The sequence below is a fragment of the Globicephala melas genome, chromosome 1 (assembly GCF_963455315.2).
Source record: "Globicephala melas chromosome 1, mGloMel1.2, whole genome shotgun sequence".
Taxonomy (NCBI): Eukaryota; Metazoa; Chordata; class Mammalia; order Artiodactyla; family Delphinidae; genus Globicephala; species Globicephala melas.
In genome coordinates, this window is record NC_083314.1 from 55,858,657 (window position 1) to 55,881,743 (window position 23,087).

Below are 23,087 nucleotides of genomic sequence, written 5' to 3' on the forward strand. Positions count from 1 at the left end.
AAAAATAATGACAGAGTTATTTCTACAGAGAATGTCTAGTACTAATCTTATTACCATCATTAATCATTTAATTTTATGTAATTTACTATAGTTTTGACCAGTGATTTTCAACCAGGAAGACATATCCTTCAAGGAGATAGAGCGGCAGAATTTGAAAAAAACATTTTCAGTAATGTAACTCTATAGTTTGAAAAACCTATTGTGGGAATACTGTCCTGTCAGTGGAGAAGGTGCACTGTCAGAATCTTGGTGGCAGGTGTACCTAAGATTTTAAAAATATCAGCTTTATTGAGATAGAATTCTCATACCATAAAATTCACCATTTAAAAAATGAAAAATTCAGCGGTTTTCAGATTTATATAATCATCACCACTGTCTAATTTTAGAACATTTTACCAGCCCGAAGAGACACACCGTATCTGTTAGTAGTCACTGCCCATTCCTCCCTTCCACAAGTCCCTGGCAACTACTAATCTACTTTTTATCTCTATGGATTGCCTGTTCTGAACATTTCAGAGATAGATCATATAGTCTGTTGCCTTTTGTATCTGGCTTCTTTCGCTTTGCATAATGTTTTTAAGGTTTATCCATGTTGTAATATGTGTCAGTATTCTTTTTTATCGCTGAACAATAGTCCATTGTATGGATTCAACTTTAGCCATTCATTAATTGATGGACACTTGAGTTTCTACTATTTGACTATTATAAATAATGCTGCCATGAATTTTTGTGTACAAATTTTTGTGTGGCCTCATGCTTTCATTTCTCTTGGGTATATATTTAGGAGTAGAATTGCTGGGGTCATATAGTACCTCTATTTCTGACCTTTTGAGGAATTGCCAAACTTTTTCCAAACTTCCATTCCCATAAGCAATATATATGAGGATTCCAATTTCTCCACATTGTTATCAACATTTGTTATTATCTTAAAAAAATTTTTTTTAGCTGTTCTAGTGGGTATGAAGTAACTTAATGTAGTTCTGATTTGCATTTCCTTAATTACTGGTGACGTTAAACATTTTTTCAAGTGCTTACTGGCCATTTGTATATTTTCTTTGGAGAAATGTCTCTGAATCTTTTGCCCATTTTTAAGTTGAGTTGTCTTCTTATGTTTTTAATTGAAGTATAGGTGATTTATAATAATATATTAGTTTCAGGTGTACAGCATAGTAATTCAATATTTTAATAGAATTTAAAGTTACTACAAAATAATGGCTACACTTCCCTGTGCTGTTCAATATATCCTTGTTGCTTATTTATTTTATGTGTAGTGGTTTATATCTCTTAATCCCCTACCCCTATCTTGCCCCTTCCATCTTCTCTCTCCCACTGGTGACCACTAGTTTGTTCTCTATATCTGTGAGTCTGTTTGTTTTGTTATATTCATTTGTTTTATAAAAATTTTTTTAGACTCCACATGTAAGTGATAACATAGAGCATATGACTTTCTCTGACTTATTTCACTAAGCATAATACCCTCTAGGTCCATCCATGTTGTTGCAAATGGCAGAATTTCATTCTTTTTTATGGCTGAGTAAACATACATATATAAACACACACACACACACACACACACACACACACACACACACACACACACACACACACACAGACACCCGATACATCTTCTTTATCCATTCATCTCTTTGTTTTGCTTTGTTTTTTTGGTTTTATTTTTGGCCATGCCAGTCAGCTTGTGGGATCTTAGTTCTCCAATCAGGGATTGAACCTGGGCCCTGGCAGTGAAAGCACCAAGTCCTAACCACTGGGCCACCAGGGAGTTCCATATCCATTTATCTCTTGAGGGACACTTAGGTTGCCTTTATATCTTGGCTATTGTAAATTGATGCTGCTATGAAAATTGGGATGCATGTTTCTTTTTGAATTAGTGTTTTCATTTTCTTCAGATATACACTCAGGAGTGGAATTGTTGGATCATATGGTAGTTCTATTTTTAGTTTTTTGAGGAATCTCCATACTGTTTCCACAGTGGCTGCACCAATTTACATTCCCACCAACAGTGCAAGAGGGTTCCCTTTTCTCTATATCCTTGCCAACATTTGTTATTTATGGACTTTTTGAAGATGGCCATTTTGACAGGTGTGGGGGGATAACTCATTGTGGTTTTGATTTGTGTTTCTCTGATGATTAGTGATGTTGAGTGTCTATTTGTATGCCTGTTGGCCATCTGTATGTCTTCTTTGGAAAAATGTCTGAATTTTGAAAAATTCAGGTCTGCCCATTTTTTAATCGGACTTTTTGGTTTTTTGATGTTGAGTTGTCTGAGCTGTTTGTATATTTTGCATAAAAACCCCTTGTTGGTTGCATCATTTGCAAATATTCTGTAGGTTGTCTTTCCTTTTTGACCATGGTTCCCTTTGCTGTGCAAAAGCTTTTAAGTTTAATTAGGTCCCCTTTGTTTATCTTTGCTTTTGTTTCTTTTGCCTTTGGAGACAGATCCAAAAAATTATTGCTGTGATTTATGCCAGTGTTCTGCCTATGCTGTGTTCTAGGAGTTTTATCATTTCAGGTCTTACATTTAGATCTTTAATCCATTTTGAGTTTATTTTTATATATGGTGTGAGAAAATGTTCTAATTTCATTCTTTTACATGTAGCTGTCCAGTTTTCCCAGCACCACTTATTAAAGAGGCTGTCTTTTCTCCATTGTACGTTCTTGCTTCCTTTGTCATAAATTAGGTGACCATATGTGCTTGGGTTTATCTCTGGGCTCTTTTTTCTGTTCCTTGATCTAATTTTCTGTTTTGTGCCAGCACCATGCTGTTTTGATTACTGTAGTTTTGTAGTATACTCTGAAGTCAGGGCATGTGATACCTCCAGCTTTGTTCTTTTTTCTCAAGATTGCATTGGAAAATTGGGGTATTTTGTGGTTACATATAAATTTTAGTATGATTTGTTCTAGTTCTGTGGAAAGTGCCATTGGTATTTTGAGAGGGATTGCATTAAATCTGTAGATTGCTTTGTGTAGTGTGGACATTTTAACAATATTAATTCTTCTAATCCAGGAACATGGGATGTCTTTCCATTTCCATTTATCATCTTCAAATTCTTTCATTCATGTTTTATAGTTTTCAGAGTATAGGTTTTTCACCTCTGAGGTTACAGTTATTCCTAGGTTTTCTTAATGCGATTTTGAATAGGATTTTAAACAGGCTTGTTTTCTTGCTTTCTCTTTCTGATAGTTCATTATTAACATATGGAAAAGCAACAGATTTTTGTATATTAATCTTGTATCCTGCAACTTTACTGAATTCATTTATTAGTTCTAATAGTTTTTTGGTGGAGAATTTAGGGTTTTCTATATAAAGTATCTTGTCATATGCAAATAGTGTCTTTATGTCAAAGAGTGTTTTTCTTATGTTTTCCTCTAAGAGTTTTATAGTGTCTGGTCTTACATTCAGGTCTTTAATCCACTTGAAGTTTATTTTTGTGTATGGTGTTAGAGAGTGTTCTAATTTCATTCTTTTACATGTAGCTGTCCAGTTTTCCCAGCACCACTTATTGAAGAGGCTGTCTTTTCTCCACTGTATGTTCTTTCCTCCTTTGTCGTAAATTAGGTGCCCATATGTGCGTGGGTTTATCTCTGGGCATTCTATCCTGTACCATTGATCTATACTGGTTTTGTGCCAGTACCATACTGTCTTGATTACTGTAGCTTTATGGTATAGTTTGAAGTGGGTGAGCCTGATTCCTCCAACTGCATTTTTCTTTCTCAAGATTGCTTTGGCTATTTGGGGTCTTTTGTGTTTCCATATGAATTGTAAAATTTTTTGTTCTAATTCTGTGAAGAATGCCATTGGTAGTTTGATAGGGATTGCATTGATACTGTAGATTGCTTTGGGTAGTATAGTCATTTTCACAATATTGATTCTTCCAATCCCAGAACATGGTATATTTTTCCATCTGTTTATGTCATCTTTGATTTCTTTCATCAGTGTTTTATAGTTTTCTGAGTACAGGTCTTTTGCCTCCTAGGGCAGGTTTATTCCTAGGTATTTTATTCTTTTTGTTGCGATGGTAAGTGGGATTGTTTCCTTAATTTCTCTTTCTGATTTTATATTGTTGGTGTATAAGAATGCCAGAGATTTCTGTGCATTAATTTTGTATCCTGCAACCTTACCAAATTCATTTATTAGTTCTAGTAGTTTTCTGGTGGCATCTTTAGGATTTTCTATGTATAGTATCATGTCATCTGCAGACAGTGACAGTTTTACTCCTTCTTTTCCAATTTGGATTACTCTTATTTCTTTTAGGACTTCCAAAACTATGTTGAATAATAGTGGCAAGAGTGGACATCCTTGTCTTGTTCCTAATCTTAGTGGAAATGCTTTCAGTTTTTCACCATTGAAAATGATGCTTGCTGTGGGTTTGTCATGTATGGCCCTTCATTATGTTGAGGTAGTTTCCCTCTATGCTCATTTTCTGGAGAGTTTTTATCATAAATTGGTGTTGAATTTTGTAAAAAGCTTTTTCTGCATCTATTGAAGTGATTATATGGTTTTTATTCCTTAATTTGTTAATATGGTGTATCTCATTGATTGATTTGTGTATATGTAAGAATCCTTGCATCCCTAGGATAAATCTCACTTGATCATGGTGTATGATCCTTTTAATGTGTTGTTGGATTCTGTTTGCTAGTATTTTGTTCTGGATTTTTGCATCTATGTTCATCAGTGATATTGGTCTATAATTTTCTTTTTTTGTGATATATTTTCTGGTTTTGGTATCAGGGTGATGGTGGCTTTGTAGAATGAATTTGGGAGTGTTTCTCCCTCTGCAATTTTTTGGAAGAGTTTGAGAAGGATGGGTGTTAGTGCTTCTCTAAATGTTTGTTAGAATTCACCTGTGAAGCCACCTGGTCCTGGAGTTTTGTTGGTTGGAAGATTTTTAATTATAGTTTGAATTTCATTACTTGTGATATGTCTGTTTATATTTTCTAATTCTTCCTAGTTCAGTCTTGGAAAATTGTACCTTTCCAAGAATTTGTCCATTTCTTTGTGGTTTTCCATTTGATTGGCATATAGTTGTTTGTAGTGGTCTCCTATAATCCTTTGTATTTCTGCGGTGTCATTTGTGATTTCTCCTTTTTCATTTCTAATTTTATTGATTTGAGTCCTCTCCATCTTTTTCTTGAGGAGTCTGGCTAATGGTTTATCAATATTGTTTATCTTCTCAAAGAACCAGCTTTTAGTTTTATTGATCTTTGCTATTGTTTTCTTTGTATCTATTTCATTTATTTCTGCTCTGATCTTTATGATTTCTTTCCTTCTATTGACTTTGGGTTTTCTTTGTTCTTCTTTCTCTACTTGTTTTAAGTGTAGGGTTAGATTGTTTATTTGAGATGTTTCTTGTTTCTCGAGGTAGGCTTATATTGCTATAAACTTCATTCTTAGAACTGGTTTTGCTGCATCCCATAGGTTTTGGATTGTCGTATTTTCATTGTAATTTGTCTGTAGGTATTTTTTGATTTCCTCTTTGATTTCTTCAGTGATCTCTTGGTTATTTAGTATTGTATTGTTTAGCCTCCATGTGTTTGTGTTTTTTATGTTTTTTCCCCTGTGATTGATTTCTAATTTCATAGCGTTGTGGTCAGAAAAGATGCTTCATATGATTTCAATGTTCTTAAATTTACTGAGGCTTGATTTGTGACCCAAGATGTGATCTGTCCTGTAGAATGTTCAATGTGCACTTGAGAAGAAAGTGTAATCTGCTGTTTTGGGATGGAATGTCCTGTAAATATCAACTAAATCTATTTGGTCTGTTGTGTCATTTAAAGCTTATGTTTCCTTATTAATTTTCTGTCTGGATGATCTGTCCATTGGTGTAAGTGAGGTGTTAAAGTCCCCCACTATTATTGTGTTACTGTTGATTTCCCCTTTTATAGCTGTTAGCAGTTGCCTTATGTATTGAAGTGCTTGTGTGTTGGGTGCATAAATATTTATAATTGTTAACTCTTCTTCTTAGATTGATCCTTTGATCAGTATGTGGTGTCCCTCCTTATCTCTTGTAACAGTCTTTATTTTAAAGTCTATTTTGTCTGATACGAGTATTGCTACTACTCCAGCTTTCTTTTGATTTCCATTTGCATGGAATATCTTTTTCCATCCCTTCACTTTCAGTCTGTTTGTGTCCCTAGGTCTGAAGTGTGTCTCTTGTAGACAGCATATATATGGGTCTTGTTTTTGTATCCATTCAGCAAGCCTGTGTCTTTTGGTTGGAGCATTTAATCCATTCATGTTTAAGGTAATTATCGATATGTATGTTCTGATTACCATTTTCTTAATTGTTCTGGGTTTGTTTTTGTGGGTCATTTTCTTCTCTGTGTTTCCCACCTAGAGAAGTTTCTTTAGCATTTGTTGTAAAGCTGGTTTAGTGGTGCTGAATTCTCTCAGCTTTTGCTTGTCTGAAAAGCTTTTGATTTCTCTGTTGAATCTCAGTTAGATCCTTGCTGGGTAGAGTAATGTTGGTTGTAGGTTTTTCTGTTTCATCACTTTAAGTATATCCTGCCACTCCCTTCTGGCCTGCAGAGTTTCTGCTGAAAAATCAGCTGATAACCATATGGGGATTACTTTGTATGTTATTTTTTGTTTTTCTCTTGCTGCTTTTAATATTTTTTCTTCGAATTTAATTTTTGTTAGTTTGATTAATATGTCTTGGTGTGTTTTTCTTAGGGTTTATCCTGTATGGGACTCTCTGTGCTTCCTGGACTTGGGTGACTATTTCCTTTCCTATGTTAGGGAAGTTTTCACCTATAGTCTCTTCAGATATTTTCTCATACCCTTTCTTTTTCTCTTCTTCTTCTGGGACCCCTATAATTCAAATGTTGGTGCATTTAGTGTTGTCCCAGAGGTCTCTGAGATTGTCTTCAATTCTTTTCATTCTTTTTTCTTTATTCTGCTCCTTGGCAGTTATTTGCACCATTTTGTTTACCAGCTCACTTATTTGTTCTTCTGCCTCAGTTATTCTGTTAATTGATTTTGTCTAGTGTATTTTTCATTTCAGTTATTTGTTTGTTCTTTAGTTCTTCTAGATCTTGGTTAAATATTTTTTTATTTTCTCATTCCATGCCTCCATTCTATTTCTGAGATTCTGGATCATTTTTACTATCATTACAATGAATTCTCTTTCAGGTAGATTGCCTGTTTCCTCTTCATTTGTTTGGTTTTGTAGGGTTTTACCTTGTTCATTCATCTGTGACATATTTTTTTGCTGTCTCATTTTTTTCTTTTTTTTAATGAGTGGGATTGTGTTCCCGTCTCGGTGATTGGTTGGCCTGAGGCTTTCAGCACTGGAATTTGTAGGCTGTTGTGTAGAGGTGGGTCTTGGTGCTGAGTTGAGGACCTCCATGAGACCTCACTCCGATGAATGTTCCCTGGGGACTGAGGTTCTCTGTTAGTCCAGTGGTTCGGACTCGGAGTTCCCAGTGCAGGAGCTTCGGCCTGACCCCCGGCTCATGAACCAGGATACTGCAAGCCGCGTGGAGTGGCAAAAAAAAAAGAGAGAATCATAACAAAGTAAAAAATAGAATTAAACTAGTAAACTAACAGATATGTGAGAAAGAATACAAAAATAAAAATGTAGATAACTAAACAACCAGAATTTACAACTGTACCACAATAGTGAAAAAGAGGAGGGAAAAGAAAAAAAAAGAAAAAAGGAAAAAGGCGGGGAGGCCTTAGCTATGGAGGGCAGGGCCTAAGCAAGGGCAAGGTTTGGGTGGTAGGCGTGGCCTATGCTCAGGACCCACAGGGCTGGAAAAGGCCCTGGGGGCTGTGGGGGGCGGGGTTTAGCCTCAACACAAAAGAAGGTGCTCAGGCTTGCCTACCACCCCTGGTCTCAGAGAGTGGGGGACCTCACCTGGGAGCCCAGGAGGCTTCCTGGGCTCGAATGGGTGGGGCAGTTGCCCTCTGCTGCTTTCCCACTCCTCCTGGAAGCCTCTTCCCGCCTGCCTGTCCTGATCTCCCGGCCTCAGCGGTGCTGATTCTGTCTGGCTTCCACTTCTCCTCCCCTCTCAGTCCCACCATTTCACTTGGGGGTTCCTCCCATCTCCTTGGGCGTCAGGGTTTCCCACCAGCGGCTGGCAGGTGCCCTAGTTGTGGGGAGATGCTAACTTGGAGTCTTCCCACACCACCATCCTGACTCATTTTGGTATTAGGGTAATGGTGGCATCATAGAATGCATTTGGGAGTGTTCTCCCATCTTAAAAATTTTTTGGAATAGTTTGAGAAGGTTAGGTATTAACTCTTCTTTGTATGTTTGGTACAATTCTTCTGTGAAGCCATTTAGTCATGTCTTTTGCTTTCTGGAAGTTTTTAAAATTACAGTTTCAATTTCACAGGTAATGATTGGTCTGTCCAGATTGTCTATTTCTTCTTGATTTAGTCTTTGAAAGTTGTGTTTTTCTGGAAATTTGACCATTTCTTCTAGGTTGTTCAATTTGTTGGCATGTAACTGTTCATAATATTCTCTTATGATTTTTTTGTATCTCTGTGATAGCAGTTGTTATTTCTCCTCTTTCATTTCTTGTTTATTTGGGTCTTCTCTCTTTTTTTTCTTGATGAGCCTGGCTAAAGGTTTATCAATTTTATTTACCTTTTCAAAAAACCAGTTCTTGGATTCATTGATCTTTTCTGTTGTTTTTTGATCTCTGTTTGTTTTCGCTCTGATATTTATTTTTTTCTTTCCATCTGCTAACTTTGGGCTTTGTTTGTTTTTCTAATTCCTTTTTTTAAAATGACAGTACTTTAAATTTATTATTTATTGTATTTATTTATTTTGGCTGTGCTGGGTCTTAGTTGCGGCATGCGGGATCTTCATTGTGGTATGTGGGATCTTTAATTCTGACATGTGGACATCTTATTTGCGGCATGCGGACTTCTTAGTTGTGGCATGCAGGCTTCTTAGTAGCAGCATGTGGGCTTCTTAGTTGCGGCACACGGGCTTCTTAGTTGCAGCATGTGAACTCTTAGTTGTGGCATACATGTGGGATCTAGTTCCCCGACAGGGACTAAACCCCTGCCCCCTGCATTGGGAGCATGGATTCTTACCCAGTGGACCACCAGGGAAGTTCCTCTAATTCCTTTACATGGAAGGTTAGGTTGTTTATTTAAGATATTTTTGTTTCTTGAGGTATACCTATATTGCTATAAACTTTCCTCTTAGAACTGCCTTTCCTACATCCTCTATAGATTTTGGAAAGTTGTGTTTCCATTTTTGTTTGTCTTGAGGTATTTTCTGTTTTTCTCTTTGATTTATTTATTGACTCATTGGTTTTTTAGTAGCATGTTGTTTAGTCTCCACATGTATGTATTTTTCTTCTTACTGTTGAATTGTAAAGGTTTTTATGTATCTTGGGCACAAGTCTCTTATCAGATATATGACTTGAAAATATTTTCTCCCATTATGTGGATTATCTTTTCATTTTCTTAATTGTGTTCTTTGAAGCACAAAAGGCTTTAAGTTTGATGAAGTCGAATTTATCTATTTTTTCTTTTGCTGATTGTGCTTTGTGTCATATCTAAGAAACATTGCCTTATCTAAGGTCACCAATATTTACTTTTATGTTTTTTTGTAAGAGTTTTTTAGTTTTTTTAGCCCTTATGTCTAAACATGTCTGTGATCCATTTTAAGTTAATTTTTGTATATGGTGTGAGCTAGGGGGTCCAGCTTCATTCTTTTGTATGTGGATACCCAGTACTTAAAATTTTTATGTTTATCGAAAGGAGCCATGGTTTTTTAAAGGTTAAGGCACTGAATCTGTTCTAGGTAGTATGACAAACTGTCCCTTGCCAACTGTACCTAATGTCGAATGAGCATACACATAGCACTCTCCTAGGTCCCCTGAAGGGAAATAGATGCCTTTGCACCATCCTTGTCTTTAAGGAGTCCACCATCCACTTTGTGAGTAAACATGCCTACTTGAAAAGATAAACTAAGAGCTGTGTATGTTCAGGGAAGCCTAAGCATAAAGGGAAGGCATCATGAAGAAAGAGGAATTACCTGAAAGGATAGGTAACCAAGGTGGAATATGTAGGGAATTCTGGAATGAAACACAACATAATGATGAAAAGTTGAAATATGGGACTAAGGAAGTGGTCAGTATCCATCTGGCTGATTGTAGTTGAGTACACTTTAAGGAAGAGTAGAAAATAAGGTTGGAAAGTTAGCTTGTGATCATTTCATTAATAGTACTGAATTAGGGACTTCCCTGGTGGTGCAGTGGTTAAGAATCTATCTGCCAATGCAGGGGACACAGGTTCGATCCCTGCACCGGGAGGATCCCACATGCCATGGAGCAGCTAAGCCCGTGTGCCACAACTACTGAGCCTGCACTCTAGGGCCCACAAGCCACAGCTACTGAGCCCACGCGATGCAACTACTGAAGCCCGTGTGCCTAGAGCCTGTGCTCTGCAACAAGAGATGCCTCCGCAATGAGAAGCCCATGCACTGCAATGAAGAGTAGCCCCCGCTCGTTGCAACTAGAGAAAGCCTGTGCATAGCAATGAAGACCTAACACAGCCAAAAATAAAATAAATAAATTTTTAAAAAGTACTGAATTATAAGCTTCAAAGTTTGGACTTTACTTTCAATGCAGTGGGTTGCCATTAAAGGCTTTGTTTGGGGTAGGAGAGACGAGGGATTAAGTAGTGGAGAATAATCTGGCTGTCCTTGCAAAATGGATTGGTGGGAGAAGAGACCAGAGAGAGTGAGACCAGTATAGTCCAGGAATGAGATGGTTAAGACGAGTTGTTGGTTATACAGTTCACTTCCCACCTTTCCCCCCCAAGCTACCACTATTATTAGTCTGGCCCAACAACCCTCCCTCCTTCCCTTCTCATCTCTGAGGAAGAATTGCAGAGGCTCCAATCAAGATGGTGGAATAGAACGATGTGGAGCTCACCTTTTCCCACAAATACATAATGAATACATCTACATGTGGAACAATTATCACAGAATACCTATTGAATTCTGGCAGAAAATCTCAGACACGCAGAAGTGCGAGGAAGATCTCCATGTAACTGGGTAGGATGAAAGAAAAAAAAAAAAAAGGAAGCAAGCAGGATAGGACCTGTGCCCCTGGGAGAGAGCTATGAAAGAGGAAAGGTTCTCGTACCCTGGGAAGCCCCCGCACTGGTGGAGAGATCACCTGGGACAGAAAGGGAGCTTCAGAGGCTTGGAGGAGAGCGTAGAAGCTGGTTTGCAGCAGGAAGAACAGAGAGAGACCGGCACAGAGGATCTGTGCTGCCTTGCTGAAGTCCCCAGTCCGAGATGGGGACCTACATGTGAGGGCTGTTTGCAAAAACTCGGGCTTCAGAGGACAGACCTGGGGAGAGTACTGGGGTTAACCCTGCGGAGGCAGCCTGAAGGGCCTGGAGTGTGGTAAGGGCTGCAACCAGGATGTTGCAGGATGTATGTTGCAGGATGTATGTGGAAGAAGCCTGGCCCACCGTAGAAGTGAAGTGCCGTTGTTAAGAGGCACTCGAAGAGAAGGATAGGACCCACCATTGCAACCTCACTTTTGGCATGCTTACGGCCAGTGTGTGCCGCCATTGAAACCCCATTGTTAATGCATAAGTGAAGTGGGGGGTGGGGCTTGCCATAGCAGCCTCTTTCTCATTGCCACCTCTATGAGCTCTGGGAGCATGCAAGCACCAGCAGGTTGCCCACACGTGGAGGCGGGGTGGAAAGCAGAGCCTTCCCCCCATGGCATGTGATCCACAGCACCGCCGCTTGCTTTGTAAACTCAGTGCCTGGTGGGACATCCGAGTGGACAACGGGTGCTCCTATGGCTGGGACGGGTCTGGCCTTAGCAGCTGTGGGCTTTGTGGCTGCATGCACGTGGAGGTGGGGCCAGAGTCTGGGCTACTTCCCTAGCTCCCATGGCAGGTCCAGGTGCGCAACTGCTGTGGTCCTGGTACCTGACTTCAGTGGATTGACGCCTATGGATCTGTGCTGGTGGCTTTGTGATCACAGCGCCTGAGGGGCACCAGGGCTGATAGCCTGCATTCCCACAGTGGAGGCGGGGCCGAGGGTAGTGTGCACAACAGTGTACTTTGTGAGCTCATGCAGTGGGTGACAGGTGACATCACAGAGTGAACTCCCCGATGGACAGCTCCGATGGAGGAATACTCAGTGGCTTCTCTTCCAGTGGGAGCGCTCCAATCCTGCCTATGTCACACTGCAGCTTAGAAATGGATCTGGGGGCTTCTATGCCAACAACTAGGGAGCAGACCCTGCCCCCAGCAGGGCTGTAACAACCACAGAGCAAAGAGGAGGCCCTGTTCAACATCCAACACCTACTCTGTTCTCCACAACATCAGTCATATCCCCATCAGTGGGATAACAGCCAGCAGACACTGAGGAAAGATGTGGCAGCCATCCATACTAAAAAACAGCCCTTGCACCAAAAATATTAAACCCACACAAGCTACACAGGGACACTTCTACATAAAAATAGCCCTCCAAGACCACAGTAGATAATTGTTTCTACTAAACTCATAGAGTAAGAGAAATATAAGTAAAATGAAGAATGAGAGGGACCACTCCCAATTAAAAGATCAAGAGAATTCCCCTGAAAGAACAAATAATGAAACAGACCTCTTCAGTCTAATAGACACCGAGTTTAAAAAGGAGGTACTGAAAATACTGAAGGAATTAAGAAGGGCTATTGATAGAAATGCAGATTACTGTAAAAAGGACCAGGAACTATAAAGAGGAACCAAGACAAATTAAAAGACTTATTTGCTGAGATGAAAGCTGAGTTTAAGGCAATAAGTAGCAGATTGAATAATGTAGAAGAACAAATAAGTGATCTGCAAGTTAGAATAATGGAAATCACCCAATCAGAACAGCAGACAGAAAGCCAAATGAAAAAAAATTGAAAGCAATATAAGAGACCTATGGGATAATATAAAGCATGCCAGTCTACACATAATAAGCATCCCAGAAGGAGAAGAAAGAGAAAAGGGAATCAAAAATGTATTTGAAGAAATTATGGCTGAAAACTCCCCAAACCTAAAGAAGGAAACATATCCAGGTACAGGAAGCACGAAGGGTCCCAAACATGATGAACCCAAACAGACCTACACCAAGATATACTCTAATTAAAATGGCAAAAGTGAAAGATAAAGGGAGGATTCTAAAGGCAGCAAGAGGAAAACAAGGAGTTAATTACAAGGAAACCCCCATAAGGCTATCAGCTGATTTCTCTACAGAAATGTTGCAAGCCAGAAGGGAGTAGCAAGATATATTCAAAGTCCTGAAGGGAAAAATCTGCAATATAGGTTACTCTACCTGGCAAGATTATCATTTAAAATAGGAGAGATAAAGAATTTCTCAGACAAGCAAAAGCTAAAAGAATACAGCAATATTAAACCTGTTCTAAAGGAAATATTGAAAGATCTTCTCTAAATAGAAAAGAAGCAAGAATCTATAGGAAAGAGAAAATCACAATTGGAAAGTAAATTACTTAAATAAATCAGTACACAGATTTTTTTTTTTTTGGTCAAGTTTCATGGTTTTATTAACACAAATACAATGTGCCCATGAGCAATCTATTCATTTTCTCTTTCTTTCTTTTTTTTTTTTTTGCGGTATGCAGGCCTCTCACTGTTGTGGCCTCTCCCGCTGCGGAGCACAGGCTCCAGATGTGCAGGCTCAGCGGCCATAGCTCACGGGCCCAGCCGCTCGGCAGCATGTGGGATCTTCCTGGACCGGGGCACGAACCGGTGTCCCCTGCATCGGCAGGCAGACTCTCAACCACTGCGCCACCTGGGAAGCCCTCTATTCATTTTCTTTGCTGCATAGCCTGGTGTTGGGATTGGTGACTGTGGTAGCTAGCTGGGCTGCTCTTTCCACAATGGTTTTGTGGTTCTTGGAGGAGATGTGAGCAATCTCAGCACAGTAAGATTTGTTGCACAACAGTGGCGCTTCAAGCTCCTTGACATTGTGGACCAGGAACTTCCAGATGCTGCTGGGCAGCATCTGCTTTGTTTTCTTGTTGCTCCCATAACCAATGTTGGGCATCAAGATCTGGCCCTTGAATCTCCTGTGCATCCTGTTGTCAATGCTTCTGGATTTCTGTCAGTTCTGCTTAATTTTGACATATTGATCTGACTGGTGCTTGATGACCTTCTTGGTCCTCTTTTTGACAACCTTGGGCTTTACGAGGAGTCTGTCCAACAAATTGGACAACTTAGAACAAATGGACACATTTCTAGAAACACACAGTCTACCAAAACTGAATCAAAAAGATATAGGTAATTTGAATAGACTGATCTCTAGAAGTGAAATAGAATCTGTTATAAAAAAAATTCCCTACAAACAAAAGTCCAGGACCAGATGGCGTCACAGGAGAATTCTACCAAACATACAGAAGAACTTATACCGATCCTTCTCAAACTCTTCCAAAAGACTGAAGAGGAGGGAACACTCCCACTATCACCCTGATACCAAAACCAGACAAAGACACAACCAAAAAAGAAAATTACAGGCCAATGTCTCTGATGAATATAGATGCAAAAATTCTCAACAAAATACTAGCAAAATGAATTCAACAACATATAAAAAAGATCATACACCATGACCAAGTTGGATTTATCCCAGTGTCACAAGGTTGGTTCAACATATGCAAGTCAATCAGTGTGATACACCACATCAATAACAGACAAAAACCACATGTTCCTCTCATTAGATGCAGAAAAAGCGTTTGATAAAATTCAACATCCATTCATGATAAAAACTCTTATGAAAGTGGGTATAGAGGGAATATTATCTCAACATAATAAAAGCTATTTATGACAAACCCACAGCCAATACAGTACTCAACAGTGAAAAGCTGAAAGCCTTCCCGCTAAAATCTGGAACAAGACAGGATGCCCACTCTCACCACCTCTATTCAACATAGTTTTGGAAGTACTAGCCACAGCAATCAGACAAGAAAAAGAAATAAAAGATATCCATATTGGTAGGGAAGAGATAAAATTGTCATTATATGCAGATGACATGATACTATATATTGAAAACCATAAAGACTCCACGCAAAAACTATCAGAACTGATAATTGCATTCAGGAAGGTAACAGGATACAAGATTAACATACAGAAATTGGTTGCATTTCTTTACACGAACAAAGAAATGTCAGAAAGGGAATGTAAAAAGAAAATCCCTTTTAAAATTGCATCAAAAAAATACTTAAGAATAAACCTGACCAAGGAGATGAAAGACTTATATGCTGAGAACTATAAAACATGAATAAAGGAAATTGAAGATGATTCAAAGAAATGGAAAGATATCCCATGCTCTTGGATTGGAAGAATTAATATTGTTAAGATGGCCATACTGCTCAAAGCAATCTACAGATTTAATGCGATCCCTATCAAATTGCCCATGATATTTTTCACAGAACTAGAACAAATAAGCCTAAAGTTTATATGGAACCATAAAAGACCCAGAATTGCCAAAGCAATCCTGAGGAAAAAGAACAAAGCAGGAGACATAACCCTCCCAGACTTCAGACAATACTGCAAAACTACAGTAATCAAAACAGCATGGTATTGGCACAAAAACAGACATATGGATCAGTGGAACAGAATAGAAGGCCCTAAAATAAACCCACACACCTGTGGTTGATTAATCTTTGACATAGGAGGCAAGAATACACAATGGGAAAAAGACAGTCTCTTCAGCAAGTGGTGCTGGCAGTTGGACAGCCACATGTAGATCCATGAAGTTAGAACACACCCTCACACCATACACAAAAATAAATTCAAAATGGCTTAAAGACTTAAATATAAGACATGACACCATAAAACTCTTAGAAGAGAACATAGGAATAACATTCTCAGACATAAATCGTAGCAATGTTTTCTTAGGTCAGTCTCCCAAGGCAGTAGAAATAAAAGCAAAAATAAACCAATGGGACCTAATCAAACTTAAAAGCTTTGAGAAAATATTTGCAAATGATGCCACCGACAAGGGCTTAATTTCCAAAATATACAAATGGCTTATACAACTCAATAACAAAAAAACAACCCAATCAAAATATGGGCAGAAGACCTAAATAGACATTTCTCCAAAGAAGACATACAGATGGCCAATAAACACATGAAAAGATGTTTATCATCATTAATTATTAGAGAAATGCAAATCAAAACTACAGTGAGGTGCAACCTCACATCAGTCAGAATGGCCATCATTAAAAAGTCTACAAGAAACAAATGCTGGAGAGGGTGTGGAGAAAAGCGAACCCTCCTGTGCTGTTGGTAGGAATGTAAATTGCTGCAGCCACTGTGGAAAACAGTATGTAAGTTCCTCAAAAAACTAAAAATAGAGTTGCCATGTGATCCAGCAATCCCACTTCTGGGCATATATCCAGAAACAATTGTAATTCAAAAAGATACATGCACCCTTATATTCATAGGAGCACTATTAACAATAGCCAAGACATGGAGACAACCTAGATGTCCCTCAACAGATGAATGGATAAAGGTGTAGTACATATATGCAACAGAATGCTACTCAGCCGTAAAAAAGAATGAAATAATGCCATTTGCAGCAATATGGATGGACCTAGAGAAAGAGAAAGGCAAATATGATGATATCACGTACATGTGGAATCTAAAATATGACACAAATGAACTTATCTACGAAACAGAAACAGACTCACAGACATAGAGAACAGGCTTGTGTTTGCCAAGGGGGGGTAGGGGAGGGATGGGTTGGGAGTTTGTAATTAGCAGATGCAAATTATTATATATAGAATGGATAAACAACAAGGTTCTACTGTATAGCAGAGGGAACTATAGTCAATATTCTGTAATAAGCCATAATGGAAAAGAATATGAAAAAGAATATATATGTATATATACTATATATGTATAACTGAATCACTTTCTGTACAGCAGAAATTAACACAACATTGTAAATATAATATACTTCAATTAAAAAAAATTGCCTCTTTACCCAAGTCCTCTCTGTCCCCTCCAAGCACCCCAGTATCTTGCATGTTCATATTATAGAAATGTTAGATCTTGATGGAACCTCTGAAATGACCCCCTTGTTTTACAATGAAGAAAGTGCAGACACATGAGGTTAAGCAGTTTATTCACATGGCTGAATTAGGAACAGTAATACTGATTATATAAGTGTGATCTCACAGCTTTAAATATTAAAAAAAAAGGTGGGAATACTTGAATTGACATACAAACATCAAGGTTTCATTAATGACTGGTTCAGCCTTGGACATTATGATTTATTTCATGTCCATTGTTTTTAAAAACTGGCTTCATTTTTGTTTGCTATAGCAAGCTAATTAAATGTAATTTAAAAATCTGCTTCCTTTCAGGTCAAGTGAAAAGTGCCAAATCTGTATTCTAAGCCATGGTCAGAAAAGAAGTCTTATAAAAGGCCGCATCTTCTTCTATATCTATAAAGGCAAACCTATTCATGCCAACTGAAGTTAAATAGATGTGGGGTTTTATAAAAATGTTTAAGTATGAAATTAAATCACCCTCGTTTCGTTTTACCCCATTCAGCATGCTTATGTCCAGACTCTCTGGCCTTGCCTCTGCCTCTGCAAGTCAGTTTCATGTGAGTTCCACGTACTCCTTCCAGAGAGCACTTGGCTGTGAGTCACTCACAAAGACCATATGGAAGCTTTAAAAGCTACTTAGAGAATCTAACAGTTTTCTGTGTAACTGAGGCAGGAAATTTCTGTTCAAGTGAGGAATTCTATTAAAAAAAAAAAAGACATGTTGGCCATTTCCAGAAGAAAAATTTGTTCTCCCTCTCTCAAAAGGGAAGCTATGGGATGACATTCTGGAGCAAGGAAATATTAAGGATGGTTTGGATCAGGGTCCTCTGCTTATACAGCTATTACTTTTTTATGTCCAAATTAAAATTCACCTTTAAGGTGGGATATAGTCTCTTAGTAAATCTTCCTGTTTATCTTTAACACCCTTGTCTTTAAATTAATAAATACAAATCTGTTTAGTTTTATATTTAGATTTCCCCTACTCAGTAGGTTTAGCAATATAGTCATTATATCTGTACTACCTGCCATTTTCCTTTTGTTTTATATTACCTACATTTTAGATATCATTGTTGGTTTCATATTAGTGATTTGGAATGTCCTTTTATCTACTTTGTCTAAGAGTCCCTGAACCTTCTACTACTCTGTGACTTTCCGGAAAAGTTTTATAGAAAGAAAATTATTCTCTTCTTTGTCCCATCCTGAAAGCTAGTTTTTCATTGTTGAGGGAAAGGAAAAGAAATGAGCAATTCAGTAATTCCTTGTCAGTTGGCATTTTCTCAACCATGATTTTGAGGTAACACTGTCTCACAAATTTAAAAGTTTTGAGATTTTTTTTTTATGTATGAGCAATTCAGTTTCAGTTGCCTTAAGCAGAAGAAAAGGGCAATGACTCTCACTCCCCTCTCTGGTAGATCCAGTGGGTGTTTATGGAGTAGTGCAAAGAAGACCTTTGTTTGCTCCGTTCTCTTAATATTGTAGATTGTGAGAAGTCTATTATCTTTAAGCACCGCAATAATTTGGGAAAAGGCCAGGTGCCGTTTTTGTTATTTCTACTCTAATTCTACATTTTCTGAGCCTTGATCTTGAATATGACAATATTCAATTATATTGTCAATTATACCTCAATAAAGCTGAAAAAAAGTCAATCCTGACCCTTGGCGAGGCAATCTGTAATTCTCCATTCCATGACCTCTATCCCCAGTGTTAGGAAGAATTAATCCCTCCTTCTTTGGGGCACCCATAGCATTAATAGCTTCATACTGTATTCTATTTAATTGTTCACATGTGAACTATTGAGCTTTTTGAGGGTAGGGGCTTTGTCTTGTTTTTCTTCATTCCTAAAGAACCTGTAACATAGTAAGTTAGTAAATAATAGTTGAATGAATTCTCTTTCGGTGCCACGTTTTTCATAGAACTCAGTAGTCTTCATTCATCTATAAAGCTTGTTCGCCTTAATAGAAATGAATCCTGAATCCTTTTCTCCATATTTTGCTAGTGTCAGTGCCCTATTTCCACTCCTGCTCTTCCAGAAGACAAGCCACACACACATCGAGCATTATGACTGTATATCTAGTTTCTTCTCTAATTGTCTATTTTTAAACTTTCTTCTTGAATGCCACATTACTTTTTAGGCATATGAACCTGGTGATTACCAAGGAATTCCTGGATCTCATTTCAAAGATTTCATTGTTGTGACAGTCTGAATATACATTTATATCTGTAGATCTGTTACTTTAGTATGTTTTGAGAGATACGATATGTCTTGTGACCTATTGTTGCATTGAATTATAAGTATATTCACAGGAGTGTGAAAGGTCCTTATACTTTGAGTTTTAGCTATTACTCGAGTAGCTGCATGACTTTTTCCACACACCCACAGAATAATTAATTACTATTTCAAGGTGCATACTAGTAAATTAAAAATCACATTATTTGAGAGGTAGTAAAGCAAAGGCTACATTAAGTGTTCTGATAACTTCTAGATAGTGGTTCCTTAGGCTTTTGTATTTTTTTTCATTGATTAGAAAACTGTAAAAAAATAAAAAAGGGAGGAGATTGGTATGACATCATTAAGAAAACAGCTATTATCTGTTATTGCTATCATTTAAGAGAAGAAAAGACATATTAACACCAAAAAAGGGGAAGATATGATTTCAGTGTAAGGCTCTGCTCTTTAAGTTGAATAAATTAAGTTTTATTATAGACTTTTATGTTTTCATTTCGCTATATGTGATGGAATTTTGTTATGAATCACAACTGGCATATGGTCTACCCTTTGAGAACTGCTCTAGACTGAGCTAAAGCAGTCAGACTGCTACTTAGGCTACCATGATGCCCCAAATTATAAAGGGCTGATAATCCATCCCAATGTTGCATCTAATTTGTGATAGATTGTATTTTCCAAGATGGTCGCATCTCCCATCCCACGGTCATGACATTCCTGACATAGGGAGGTGGGTCTCTGTTCTCTCATCATGAACCTGGGCAGGCCTGTGATTACAGTAGAAGTAATACTATGTGATTTCCATAGATCATAAAAGATAAAAGGTGATACAGTTTCTACCTAGTTCTCTTGAGATGCTGGCTTGGAGAGACCCATATGGACAGGCACTGAGGCCCTGGCTGAGCTCCAGCCAGCAGTCATCAGTGATACAGGTGAGTCATCTTGGAAGTGGATCCTCCATTGGAGCCACCACAGCCAATGCTGTATGGAGCAGAGACAAGCCTCTGTTGAGCCCTGCCAAAATTGTTGATCTCAGCCAAATAAATGATTGTTGTTCTAGACTACTAAGGTTTGTGTCTGTTTGTTATGCAGCAATGTATAGCATAAAAATTTTGGAACCAGGAAGTGAGAAATTGACATAACAAACCCTAAAATGTGGCGTTGCCATTTTGGGACTGGGTAGTAGGCAGATGCTGGAAGGGGCCAGAGGAGAGTGTTATTGAAAGCCTGCAGAGCCTTAGATTATTAGCAGAATCTTTAAGGCTGTCTAGGAGGCTATTAGTGGGAATTTACAGGAAAGAGAGGAAAATATCATTAGAAGCTGGAGAAAAGGGGCCCTTGTTATGTGATGGTGGTAAGTTTGGCCACACTTTTGTCTAAGTAATGAGCTCAGTGATCCTGCTAAGGACTTTTCCAGTGTTCAACTGCCACCTGGATTCTCCTACTAAAATATGAGAGGAGAGAGATGAGCTGAAAAGGAACAGTTCAGTTTTCAAATAACATTTAAAAGAAATATAAAGGATTCAGTATTTGCTAGGTTTGAAAATAAAATTAGTTCTCATTTCTAGCCTTTCTAGATGGCAGAAAATTCTCAAACTAAGAAACGGCTTCTGAGAAAAGGTAAAATCTCAGGCAGGATTGTGAGGTCATTTTTTAAGACCTCAGAGATATCCAGGTGGTGTGTCATGGAAACTTTCAGACTCAGAAAAGCTTTTCTCAGTCTCAGACTTGAGGTGTGCTTTCTCAGTGCAGCTGGGAAGGTGGCCTCTAGCTGTTCTAGGCAGTCATCACCACAACTAAACTCAAATGGAAAGAGAGCAGCTCTCTCCCAATAATGGTATATATATCAAGGCATCATCTGATTGGTCTTGTCTGAGTCCCATGCTCTGAACCAATCACAGTGTTAGGGGATTGGGAACTATGACTAATCAACCTGTCATGTGCCTGTCTTAGACAGTATAGTCTATCGTCAAAAGATGGAGTTTGGGGGAAACACACTGGAAAGCCTCTCACCTCTCAACATTCAAAGCCACCAACGTCTGTTCAACTGGCTCTACCAAAAATAGTGAAATATACATTTATTATTGCTTTCTTTTTTGCTCTATGGGAATTACTGTTATGTAGAGAAATGTGGTCATCTCTGTGTATTTTAGTTATGTGCTATCTGTAGCTCTCAGAACTATATGTAATCTAGAGCCGACTCTATGAATTTTGTTCAAGTTTTCTTGAGGTATGAGTATTTTTCCAAAAGCCATGGAGAATCTGACTTTGGAAATGTGAAACTGTATGAGTCTTACCTGGAGGGTCTAGGTGACCCAGGTGAGCCTGAGAGGACAGCAGTGGGATAGGAACTAGATAGAACTGGAAGGACATGACTCAAAGTGACCTGAGGAGGAGAGAAATCAAGGTGACAAACAATGTAGATAAGGTTAAGATGAAAATGGGAGAAAAGTTAGTGAACTTGGTAACCAGAAGAGTTCAGTAAGGGCAGGATGGGAATGAGTAAAGAATGGGTCTCTCAGGAGACAGCCTGAGAATAAGACATTTTTTTTTTCAACATGGTCCTTGGGATTTATGGTAGGGGTGGACCCAGTGGCTTAAAGGAACCATACCAGATGACAGCAACAAAACGCTGTCAAGCATCTATTTTAGGGGAATGGCATGTGAGTGCCAGTGGTGGTTGCTGCAGTCAGAGGGAGACATAGAGCTGTTGACTGATACTACTTAGTCTCAAGTAGGAATTGGGACTTTCGTTTGTTCACGTTTCCTTGATATAGTGATGGAGAAGATCGACGACAGAGTTAGTAATCTCACTGCTGTGGTATTATCCTTGGTGCCCAGGGGAAGAGGATTTGATTAGTGTGGCACAGGGATGAGAGGATAGAATTTCATTGTCACAAAATAACTTCCTTGAAAGTAAACTACAAATTAATAGCTTGTTCATTTGTTTAAATTTATGCTGTATTTGTTTTTAATGATTAGATTTGAGGTAAAGATATCATGTTAGGCATCACAGAATTTGGGATGCATTTGTCCTGTGAAGAATGGGTGATATTGTTTCTTCAAGGACCAAAACCCAATGACAAATAGGAGTTAAGGAGGAAAAGGCGAAACTCCACTGAGAAGAAAAGAGAGATGGAAAAAGAGAAAACAGAAAATGATGAATGAAAAAGTCAGAGGGGAGACAAAGCAGTGTTGAAAAGGGTTAGGGTTGAAGAAAGAAAAACAGTATATATTAAGAAACCGTATAGGAGGAGGTTCCGTCTGCATGGTCCATGACCATTTCAGCCATTACATCAGGCAGAGAAAATCAGTTAAAACAGTTGTATATATAGACACAGCTTGAACATTAAGAAATGCAAATTTCCCTGGAACTGGGATCACTTAGCCTCTTCTGGATTGGGGGTGGGGATAATGTGTGTAACCAATCAGAATGAAAGTAAGTTGGCAAGAAACCAATAGGAATTAGGCATGAAAATGGCTTTCATGTGAAATCAGTTGGCAGTACTGTCTGTGGCAAACAGACACAGAGCTGAGCATTTTTTATGATTTTCGAGTGCCTTCATCTTGATTTCAACTCTGAACCTGCTTAGCTTTGGCAGAAGGTATTGCTGGTCTTAACAGTTTAGAGAACTTGATTTGAGAGTGATGCTGTAATGATGAGTGGGCTGTGAAGGTGGCAAGGATGTGAAGTGCTACTTGAGGGACAGGTTTGAAGATACAACGTTTTGAATCCCATCTCTGGCCCACCCTCTGCTTCACACCAAAATCATTGTGGCTTGCAGACCAAACAAATGCAAAATAAATATCC

The 23,087-nt window shown here is 38.5% G+C and overlaps 1 protein-coding gene across 1 annotated transcript in view; it reads left to right on the forward strand.

The window, feature by feature from the left end:
- Positions 1-23,087, forward strand: part of SLC9C2 (solute carrier family 9 member C2 (putative)) — a 149,714-nt gene that overhangs the window by 32,278 nt on the left and 94,349 nt on the right. The window lies entirely within an intron of this gene.